Source organism: Sciurus vulgaris (genome assembly GCF_902686455.1).
Source record: "Sciurus vulgaris genome assembly, chromosome: 5".
Taxonomy (NCBI): domain Eukaryota; kingdom Metazoa; phylum Chordata; class Mammalia; order Rodentia; family Sciuridae; genus Sciurus; species Sciurus vulgaris.
In genome coordinates, this window is record NC_136465.1 from 33,485,174 (window position 1) to 33,497,707 (window position 12,534).

Genomic DNA, 12,534 nt, shown 5'->3' on the forward strand with positions numbered 1-12,534 from the left:
TATTTTCTTGAGCAAATTCCTTAAAAATGAGTTGAAGTTGCATTGATTCAGCAATGTCTTACATATATTAGAAAGGCCCTATCAATTTTAGGACACTTTGAATTAAAATATTTGCTTGTGAAGTACACATGTAATTCAACTTTGGGTTTTCAACCACTTCATCTCCACTTCTATCATCAAATGCTCAAGGGAATTTACTTTTTCTATTTCTGCTCAGCACTGAGTTAACACATTTTCTTGGATGGGACTGCATATACTCACCAGCCTCATGCGGAGTGCTCCTGTAAGACTTCTCACCTTGGACAAGCCATATCTTCCTCTGAAGACTGGATTTGGCATCTATAAGGGAAGTTGCCATGGCCAACATCTTCAGGAGAGAACTGGAATTTCCTTTCACCCCAACACCCCTTATCACATTTGGTCTCGGTATGTATCTTACAATCTTGACATCTCAGTTATTTGCTTATGAAGATTTTCAGGTATTTTTTTCATCTTATTCTCTTCTGGCCTTTCCTTGCTTCTAGAGAATGATAGTGTCAGGAAATGTGAAGTTATATTTAAATCGTCACAGAGTAAAAATAATCCATAACCAAAAAAAAAAAAAGAAAAAACAAACACTGAAGAGACAACTAGGAAAACACATAATACATGAGGAAATAATAAACAGAAATCAAAGAATTCCAATTTAGAATTACATGAAAAACTGGAGTAAAACTAACTGAATGTGAAACTAATCCCAGTAATTTTAAAGCTCATCAATTAAAAAAAACTGAAAATGAAATATTACACCAAAAATTATTCTTACCACCCCAACAACAATAAGCTTAATTCAGCAAATAGGTGTTCAAAAGGTAAAATGCTGAAAATGATATGAGGCAAAAAGACGAAAAATAAAAACTTATAAAAAACCGTTCCAAGCCAATATGAATCAAAATAAGTGAGAGGTAATTTTTCTCCTATATGATGAATTTAATGTTGGAAAAAAGAATTTAATAGACTAATCATTTAAGGGGCTATTAAGAGAGACATTCCCAGGAGATAAAATGACATCAGAAAATAATTCAATAATTGAATGAGCTATTGCTTTGTCAATCCTCTAAATGCAACAACCCCAGTCTGCCAGTGGCAAACAACAGCAAACATTTATTTTTCTTACTGACAGACGTATGTCAAATGTGCCTCTACCAATTTCATCTGAAGTCAGATGAGTTGCTGTTTGTCTTTGCAGGTTTTACATGTATCCTTTTTCTGTAAAGAAAGAGAGAACATTCTTCTTATGAAGGCATTCAAAAATATAAGAAACCAGTTCCAACTTGATTGAGTCTGTTGAAGTCACTTTCCATCAGCACAGCTAACATTTGTTGATGAAAGCGCTTCTCAGGTCTCAGCTCAAGACAGTCCTTAGGGGTGCATTCTCCTTGTAGCACACCCCACAAGTCACGGGCAGAGCTGCATCATGACTGGAAAGTAAAGAAGTGGAAGAAGAATACAGTCAATTATGAGAATCTGGAGCATATTTGAGACTGACTTAAAAATACAAAAATGTAAGTTTGCATAAATACAGACATATATTCCTTTTTCTTCCTTCCTTCCTCTTTTCCTTCTTTCACTTTCACTCTCTTTCTTTCTTTTGCTATATAGTTGTGAGGGGAAAGAGCTATGTTCAACCTGGCCTTTGTTATTCCATCTTCATCAAAAGCAAATTCTATTGTTTCTTTACTTTCACATTTACTCACACATAGATTTATTTTCTTCCCTCTCTTCCTCCCTCCCTCCTTCCCTTCCTTCCTTCTCTCCTTCCTTTCATCATTTTTATTAGTTTTGCATCCTGGTGGTTCAACCCCAGGCATTCTACTACTGAGCAACATCCCTACATCCCACCTTTTTTCCTTTAATCTTGAGATAGGGTCTTGCTAAATTGCTGAGGCTGGCATCAACTTTGTGATCCGCCTACCTCAGGATCCTGAGTACCTGGGATTATAAGCACCCACCACCAAAGCATGGCATGGATTTCCTTCACAGTACACGTATCTTCTTATTGTTCACTGTGTTTACCACTAGAGAAAATCCTAGATTTCCAGTGGAAGCCATCTCTCGTTTCACATGCAGACCAAATTAAAATTAGAATTCAAAGTATAACAAAGATTAAAATGGAATGGAATGGTTTTACAGGGTAGAGATAATGAAAGCATGAACTTCAGCTTGTATCTTTATTTTTATTTTTAGACAATCTGTAAAAATAAGAGAATTCCCATCAAACAAAATGAAAGCTGATTCATTATGCATTCATGCCTATATCCTCAAACTCAAATGGTTCTGCAGTATCATTTGACCTCTGCTTCCATAACATAACAACTGCTATTTCCATACCTCTGTGTTTTTATGGAGTGCTTATTACATGCCACAAATTTATAGAAATAGTTCTCATCAACCTGCCAGTGAGATGAGAGGTTAGAGAAACCCTGCCTACAGTTAGAGAATGTGGGCCAAACATCACCTTGTAATGAGTGCAAACTAGGTCATGTGGAATACTAGAACACTATTGTTCTTAGGAAACATAACAGAAGAATTTGGATGAATGGAATCAAAGGAAAAAAGTTAGTTAAAACTTAACTCTCCATATTATTCTAAACTATATTTTATTAAATAAAAAAGGTAAGTCTTGAAAACTTGTCATTCAAGAAACTTGAGAAAAATGTTTTCAGCTTTTTCTTTTTGTCTCTTTTCTTGCAGGAGAAGAGAGACCTACATATTAAAAATTTAAACAATTGTGCTGAGATAATAAACATATGAGTGGCAATTCATTCAGATCATGTATGGAAATATTTAGAAACTCAGAGAAATATCTCTATTCTGTCCAAATTATACTATATGTCTGTCCAAACTAAAATCTTACAGTACATAAAATATTATAGCAATGGTTTATTTCATATTCATGATTTGGAGCTATTGTTGTTCGACTACAATTTTACAATAGTGTTTAGTCTGGAGCCCAGGTTAATGATCCTTTTTGCATTAGTTGACTTTGCATTACTATAAAGAAATATTTGACAGAGGTTCTGTACACAGGAAAAGAAACATTCAGATGACAGTTTTTTTTAAGTTCAAGGGCATGGCTCCTGCATTAATTGTGTTTTGTGAGGAGTTCATTGCAAATGGCAGAAGATGGAGTATGTCCAGAGGAATGATCATATATTGTTTCTCAGGTCAGAAGGCAGAGAGAGAATGGATGCCTCAGGACCTTCTGAGATCACTTCTCCAGTGACCTAAGGACTTTGTACAAGGTCTGCCCTCTTAAATGTCCACAACTACCTTCTAATACTTCCACCTTATGGACTGAGTTCCTACTCAAGAACCTTTGGTAGGACTCAAACTGCTCAAACCATACCATTATCCCTATCTGAGATATTGTTTTTCGCATGACAGAGAAATATAAAAGCTCATGTGGTGGCTTCTAAAATTTCTTGAAATTTCTTGAAATGGCTCTTCATGTCTTTGTGTTCCATTAATTTAAGTCACATCATTGAGAAAATATCAGTGTGGTCAAGTGTGATTTCCCACAGGAATGAGAACTGAAAGTCATTTTATGCCTCCTAGTGCTGAGATAACTATCATAATTTTTATCTTACAAATACATTACCTCACAAAGTTACATCTTACAATTAGAATTCCTAAAAATCATGGTATCAATAATGCTCCCTTTCCTCTAGATCGTCAAGTGAGAGACAATTTCCTGGCCTCATCCAGCTTTTAGTGGCCGCCTATATTCATTCTGTTTCTCTCTCTCTTCCTGCCTCTCCTGCTTCTGCCCTTTTTATCTCCCTCTTGAATTCTAACCCTCCTACTTTCCTCCCCCTCCTAAGGACTCTTGTGATTACATCAACCCACCTGGAGATTCTAGGAATCTCTCCCCATCTCAAAATTCACAAATGAATCATATCTACAAAGTACATGTTTCCATGAAATGTAAGATATTCACATGCTCTAGTGACTGCAACATGGATAGCTTTGAGGGATTTTTTATCCTACTTCAGTCAAAACACCAACCCTCAAATCAACAAGAAGAAAGAGATAATGACTTGATAATTTAAAAAGTTATGCAGACACCCCTCCTGTTCAAAACAAATCACATTCTTCCTGTTACATGCTCTGCCACAAAAAGTAAGTCCAAATTCCACATCTAGGAGCAGAATCAGTGTACTAGACCACAGGATATCTTCTATGTCATATCTGTGTGCATTTTGTTTTGATCTTAAAATTAAAGAATTAAAAAGATGTGCATTAAGTACAGGATAACCTCGGTAAGCACTGATTCAAAAAGAGGAAAAATGAAAGTTGCAGAATGGATACTTCTCCATAATTATTCTGAAATCCCCTGAGAGGAGGGGACCTCCTTGTCCTGTCTTTTCCATAGACCTTGACTCTGCCCTCTGCATGTTGCTTTCAAATATCTTTCTTATTCCCATCTAAAGAAGGCAGTTGAGGGAAGTCTGTCCTTGGAGACTAAGCATATTTTCCAAAGGAATTGGGGGCTTAAGGATAGTCACTGGTAGACCATTTCAGAGTTGGTATATCTCAAATAACTTTTAACTCTTTTTTCCAATTAGTCATGTGCCAATAGCCATACTATTTGGGGGCAAAGTTTCTCTTTCCACCCTTAATTACAGGTAATTTGAACTTAAAAGGAGAGCTGTATCTTATAAATTTTCCTCTGAACTCCTTTTTACCAAACTATTTACCAGATAATCAGAACTATGAACAAAAGCCATGATGGCTGTAACGTTGGTTCCATCCTTACCACAAGGCTGATTTTATTCTGTTTGGCTGTGTGATGCTCTCAGTTTTGTTTTCATAGTTATATGATGATCAATTGCCTACCTCTATCCTGCAAATCCCAGAATGTAGACTCTGGATTCTTTATTTAATACTGTTTATAAATGATTTGTTCTTCTGGACTCTTCTTATAATATACTGTGAAATGTAGACAACACTATCCAACACTTCATTTCTGGACTTCTTCAACTAAATACAAGGATTTGTTTAGTACATTATCTGTGTTTCAAATTACCATTGGAGATACTTTCACAAAATGATCCATCTTCACAATGCAAGGATTGACAATTTTCCAATCTTCAGATAGACTTTCTTTGCTCTACAATGCCCATGCAAGAGCCTATGATACTTGAAAAATAAATAATTAAATATAGTTCCTCACTGCTGGTAATGAATCAATATCAGGTTAGGCATAACACCAAACCTTAGTAGCTTACAACTGCACACATCTACATATTTGCTTATGTTGTATGTCAAATTAGAATAACTTTCTGTCCTCCACATTCCTTTATTCTGCATCCAGGCTACACTAAAATATAGTTTATATAAATTATAAATTACAATGATTTTATTTATTATTTACAAGTTTTGGCACATAGTAGGAATATATTATGTGTGCATATATATGTATATATATATGTACATATATCGTAGTAGTTTTTCTCTCAGTATGTTTATACACATGCAAATATATACAGAAAGAAAAACTAATTATAAGAGATTTTCTTGGTAGAAAAATCAGAAGAAAGAAGAAACACGAAATAATATGTGAATGCATGAAATTTTTTCACATGTTTATGTGTAAGTTACACAAAAGCAGTTTGCATTGTCAAATCAGAGTTGCTTGCACACATCGATCAGATTTCTCATGAAGAATTTCTTAATAATTTCGAAGGAACAGGCAACTGCACAATAGTAGCAGGCAGTGGGCTGAGCTGTTGAGGGCCACTCCTCTCTTTCCTTTTGGACATGTGCTCCTTGGTCATATATTCTCTGATGGAATGGAATCTCTAAAGAGATCTTCTCAGGAGCCTCATATACAAGAAGTGTGTCTATGGATCATATAGTTGTAGCCTGCATGACATTTCCAAAAGTGCCTCAAATATCCAAAGATTCTAGCTTTGCTTTCCAAAAGCGACCCTAAACCTCGGGCAGTCTGCTTAAGCATTCCATAGATAAAAACCCTCCTCATGACAGTATAATTAGTCGATTTGCCACAAGGTCCAATTATCAGCATGTTTTCAGGAAGATTAGCCTGGGTCACCTGCCTTCCTTCTCTAGGAATGTCCCACAGGTAAGGAGGGATAAATGAGTCACAGTCTAGTTACTTTAACTCCTTAACATTTTTGTAAAATCAAAGTGGGGGGAAATGCCTAAGGATTAATTTATATTTCTGGAAAATGTATGTAATAAAGTAGCCTAAAAAGTACATTTTATATAATGAAATAAAATTTTCTAGACATTAGTAGATGTATAAACAAGATAGTAAAAACAAACAAAAACAGTCTTAAAGCAATATATTTTTTGCTAATGTCATGTAAGTGAAAGTAATATTAAAATATTGAGAAATTTATTAAAATGTTATAATTTTTACTTCATCACTATACACTAATAAAATGGATTTACAAGTCAATTTGTTAGAATGTTAAGGAGCCAGCAACTAAATATACTTTTTGACTGAGAAATGTGACATCTTCTCTTTTATTTTATGGGACAAATACAGACAAAGGTTGAAAGTCGTAAGACAAGAATGTAAGTAAATGAGTGTTAATTGTAATAAAGAGATATTATAATAGTTAAAATACAATATGGGGGCAAGCAAATACACTAAAATATACTAACTCTACTCCCCACATTGAAAACTGATGATGATGGACAACTCATGTATAAATGAATTCTAGGTCTACAACACCAGCCAAGTCTCTAGTTTTCTCTTTACTCTCTGTCCTTTGCTGTTATGATAGTATTTTAAAATTGATGAGTAGTTTTAAATTGCTACTTGTGTATGATAAAAGTACTAAAATATACACTAGTCAAACTTTGGAAAACAGGAGAACTAGCAACTAGAAATGGACCCAAATTTTAATGCTAAGAAATACCCTAAGTTAACTTTTTCAGAACTAGAACTACATATCCTGCCAGAAAAACTGGTGTGGTTCCAAAAGGGGGAAAAAAAAAAAAAAAATGTCTGAAAGACAACTATTTGTTTTGTTCAAGTTCCTTTTATCTTATATTTGAAATTCAAAGCAAGTTACAAGTCGAAGTTCATTAAATAATCAAGAAGTGCATTTTATCTCTGGTATTTGATTTAAGCATCATAGCATCAAAATAATTTAAATTTGTTTTAATGTCTTAGAATCTCCTAAGCACCCAGTAGGCCTTTACAATGGAGTTGTGTCTTTGTATACTGGATTTATGTTAATGTTTAAGGATTAATGATCTGACCATGATATATTTTTAATGATTCCAAATATTTTGTCACAATCAATTTGAATTTCTTGGGGTTTTCTTTTAAATAATTCTGCACTTTAAATTCTGATTAGAATACATTTTATTCTGGCTTTTCAAAGAACTAACATGAAAAGACTTCTTTTTTCCATGTTGATATAACTGCAGTCAAGGATAGCAAGTAGACACAAACATAATGTGTTTTATGACCAACTCTTTTCCTGTTCATCTATCCAATCAAATCCCAACCTTTAAATTTCCAATGAAAATGAGTTGATGTACTGTATGTATGGGGGAGTTCCAATGCAAGTAAAAGTTTTCAGAATACTTTAGTTCACATATAATTGCTGTATACCTTTGTTATAATCCAATCTGCTTTTACTTTATTACTTTCTCCATATGCTGAAAAGGTAGAAAACTATAAATTATTCTAGAACACTAAGAATAGAGCTACACCAACCTAAATTGTTAGAGCATAATGAAAACTGTGAAATAACAATCTCAGAATTTTTAAGAGAAGAATAAAGATTTCAGTGTATTGAGATACCTAATTTAGAAACCATTTTAATACTACCCACTTTACTTTTTTTTCAGCAAAATTACTCAAGGTTTGTTAAGTGTGGGGAGGAGAGAGCTGTTGGCAAAGCATATTATCAGTAAAATATGTATAGAGGCAGAATATAATTTTGTATAACCCAAAATAGGTAACTAGATTTTCAAGTTGTGACACTTACTTAATGAACTAGAAAAACAAATTTTAATATCACAAATCTATAGTTTATTTTCTCCATCTAAAATGTTTATTATCTCCCCTTGGTGGCATTTTTGTAGCTTTTGTTTCAGCATTAAGATTATTAAGCTTGCCTTTTCTGTTCTCATTACTAGAATATTTTATAGGTAAATCCACTCAAGGAACCTATTGTGCTTTCTGATCAAAGTGGAAAGTGATGCCAGGCTATAATAAGCAATTTAATTTTTAATGAGCTTATTTGTGCCCAAGGTCATAACAAAGGTAAAAAAAAAAAGTTAAAATAAAACTACAGCAAAACACTAATGACAATGCCCTAAATATGACTAGGGCAAGATAATATTTGGCAGAGAGCACTTTCATAGTATCTCAGTGGTATTTTTTAAATTTTATTTCAGAATAAAAACTTAGCTCAAGTAAGTTGTAGCCTATTAAATAATATAGGCATAGATAAAAATGAATGAGACTTTTCTCCTAAAAGATGTAAGCAAAGCTGTTTGTGGAACTTAAATCTCTATGTTAAAAATATTTAAGCAGTTCTAGTTAAGTTCTGTGTTGTTTATCCATTGTTATTTTCTAAGTATAAAAATTTTTTGATATTGCTTTACACTATTTTCCTGCATTTTTTAAAATTTTAACTTATTGCAGCTAGGTTTTGGGTGCATGTTAAATATTGCATTTGGTTTACTTGGATAGTGATGTTGCAGAAAGAAAATATTTTGATTAATAAATATTTACTAAATTCAATACCTTTTAAATAAAATATCATTTTAAATAGTAGAGATTTTGAATTTTCACTTTTTCATTCTTGCTTTAATCTGAATATATTACTTAAAGGCAAAAAATAATTTCCAAAATTCCTGCTTAAAACATCCTTGGTGAAAAATTAAGACATTTTCTACATAGTAGATATTATATGTTCTGGTTTTATATTTGTTTTCTTCAAAAATTACTTAATTTTTTATGCTAAAATAAGTAGTGTACAGTGTAGAAAATTTAAAAATACCTTTCATGCAAAACAGATCTTAGATACATTGCTGCAACAGTCCCACTGATAAATGATGAAAATTAACTAACAAAAAATATGGAGAAGGAAGGACAAACTGGAGGAAAATTGCCATCAGCTGATGCCTCTTGACTCCTGCAGCCATTATTTTAATATTAAGTAATTATACATACTGATCTTTTGTCTTCTTAAGCTATAGCAATATCTAGTGATTTTTGCTGAATCAAGGGCTTTCTTATTTTGCCCATGTTATGGTTTGGATGTGAGGAGTCCCCCAAAAGTTCATATGTAGACAGTGTAAGAAGGTTCAGAGGAGAAATGATTGGGTTGTGAGAGTCTCAACCTAATCAGTGAATTAATCCCCTGATAGGGATTAACTGAATGGCAACTGAAGGATAGGGTGTAGCTGGAGAAGGTGGTAATTGGGGTGTGGCTTTGGGGTATACATTTGTATCTGAAGAGTGGAGTCTCTCCCTCTGCTTTCTGATCAACATGTGAGATGTTTCTCTTTGCCACACTCTCCCGCCATGGTGTTCTGTTTCACCTCAAGTTCCAAGGAACAGAGCCGTCCTATGGACTAAGGTATCTAAAACCATGAACTCTCAAATAAACTTTTCCTCCCCTAAAATTGTTCTGGTCAGATCCTTTATTAACAGCAGTGAAAAAGCTGACTACAACAACCCATGTGGAAAAAGTGGACTGTTGTATTACTTCCTTTTGTGATAGTTAAATTTTGTACGTTTATGAGAAAAAGGAATAACAAAGTTAAAATTGGGGATGGTCCACTGACTTGAAAGATTCAAATTTCTGTACATTTTTTTAAATTGTTTTTTTAGTTGTCAATGGACCTTTACTTTATTTATTTATATGCAGTGCTGAGAATTGAACCCAGTGCCTTGCACATGCCAGGCAAGTGCTCTACCACTAAACCACAACTCCAGCCCCTCAAATTTCTACATGAAACTACAAAATATGAAGTAATTTTATTAAACATGATTAATAATTTTCTAGATATTTGTTAAAAACTTTACCATTGGAAACTCCTTTTATTGATAGATAATGGTATTAGTTTTGGGTAAAATGTCATATTGTTATAATATGAGCAATCCTACAACAAATGAGAAGTCATAAACCACTGTTGGCCATCCTTAAACCTTCAGGTTATAATTCTCTTTACTATCCTTTTGTGTCCACACATTTTTCAAAATAAGGTGGGACAGTAGAAATGTATTAAAATATTTAGATATAAAAATGAAAAAAACTGGAAAATATTCATATATACAAAAGATATTAAAGCTAATTAACTTCATTAATATGTTAGATTACACAATAACTTGGCATAGAACAAAAAACCTTGAAAAATTATCTTAAGTGAGATTTCTGATTTTCCAACAAATCATTGTGCTGATTTTTCACTTTTAGATTGGCCTGCTGGTAGCATGCTATCTGACAAAGTTTCATCTTATACTTTGTGAAAGTTTGCACATTAAGCTTGTTTTCCCATTTTCATACTAACACAAATATAAAAACTATAGCAACATCCATATATTTAAACAGAGTTCTGAATTTCAGAGATTTTGGCACATGTTGCTTCTCACATCTTTTTAGGGTTTCATAGACTGACATGTTGGAACAATTGTGTTTCTTTCTGGAAGTTCAGGGGAAGTATTTGGTTCTCAGTTTAATCAGGACATTAGCAAATTTCACTTCCTACTGGTTGGAGAACTGAGGTCCCCGTTTTCCTTGTTAGCATTTAGCTAAGACCATTCTCAGTTCTTGAAGGCTACTGTCAGGTCCTTGACATTTGGGCCCATTTATCATCAAAGTCAAAATGGCAAAATCTTCCATGTCTGAATTCCTCTCATACTTTTAATGTCTAACTTCTTTATCTGTGAATATTTGGGGAAATAAAAGTCTGCATTGATTAGGAAAGACATGGCCTAGAAAATCTTTGAAAGTAAACTAAGCCATCTAACATAACAATAATCATGGGAGTGAAGTTTGTATTTAATCCATGAGATTATACAGGGTTTGTACACAAGAGGACAATCTTGAGAACTGTTATAAAATTCTGCTTTCTATAGTTTGTCTTTTTGATATCTTCCTATTGGTAATTATCTTAATCATAGAATAGAATAAATCATAGAAAAAGGAGATCTGGATAAGCTATATTTAAACAACTCCTATTGTTTAGATATATGAATGTGTATATATCTGAATATGTACAAAAAGGCCTGAGGGTAGTTTCTGGTTTTTTTTTTTTTTTTTTCTTTCTTCAATTTTGTTGGACTATGCAAAGACAAAGGTTATAATACAGTCAAGCTTCCAGGGAGGATGAATTGAGAGGAAACACTCTAATGTTTCACTAGTGTGTTAACCAGTTTTCCATTACTATGACAAATACCTGAAAATTTCCTCTTAAAAGGTGGAAAAGTTTATTTTGATTCATGGTTTCAGAGGTTTTAGTCTGTAATCACCTGGCCCTGTTGCTTTTGGGCCTGTGGCAAGACAGGAGATCATGGTGGGGAGTATGTGAAGGAGGAAAAGCTACTTACTAGGGGGTCAAGAGAGAAAGAGGAAGGAGTAGGGTCCAGGTCCTAATATTTCTTTCAAGGGCAAGTCCCAAGACCTCACTTCCTTCTACTTAACTCCATTTCCTAAAGGTTCTGTCATCTCCAAATAGGACCAAAGGTTGGCAACCTGCACTTCAGTACATGGGCCTTTGGGGGACATTTAAGATTCAAACCATAAGAACCAGTTACCAGAGAAAATAGCTTACCCTAGCACATAGACAAACTTATTTTACAAGTGGAACAATCACATGTTCACTTTCAAGATCTTAAACAATCTTTGTTAAACATTTGTTAAAGTTATACAATCCTTCTAATTAGAAGGGTCTCATTTGAAATATAATACTGTCTAACTACAAACATAAATGTCAAATAGTAATGTCAAGCATTTTAATATATTCATTCTCTGGTTTGTATGTTTAAGTGTAATGCTACTTATGAATCAGCATTGATATTAATTCTCTGCAATTAATTCAAGTGATGCTGGAGAGTAAATAAAAATTCAGTTATTGAAGTGCTTGCTCATCATTTGAATAATCAAGATCAATGCAAAGTAACAAAGTAGTCTATAAAATGTGTAATATGTATATGAAAAACAAATATTTTCTACCTTTATACATTACTAAATCTCTTTCATCACTTTAGTATTTTTTTTCGTTTATAAAGATACACACACACACACACACACACAGGTATATATTTGTATATGTGTATACTCACTATTGAGTTGAAAATTATTTTAAATACCATCTAATGCAACTGCTAATTTTATACAGCTTGTCCATATAATTTCAAAGATCAATGAATATTATCCAGTTCAAACCTATAATTACACAAATGAGGAACCAGAAATAATCCTACAGAATTTGATGATTTAGAAAACACAGTGGCTCATGCTAGACCATAATCTGCACTTGAGTACCTTATTT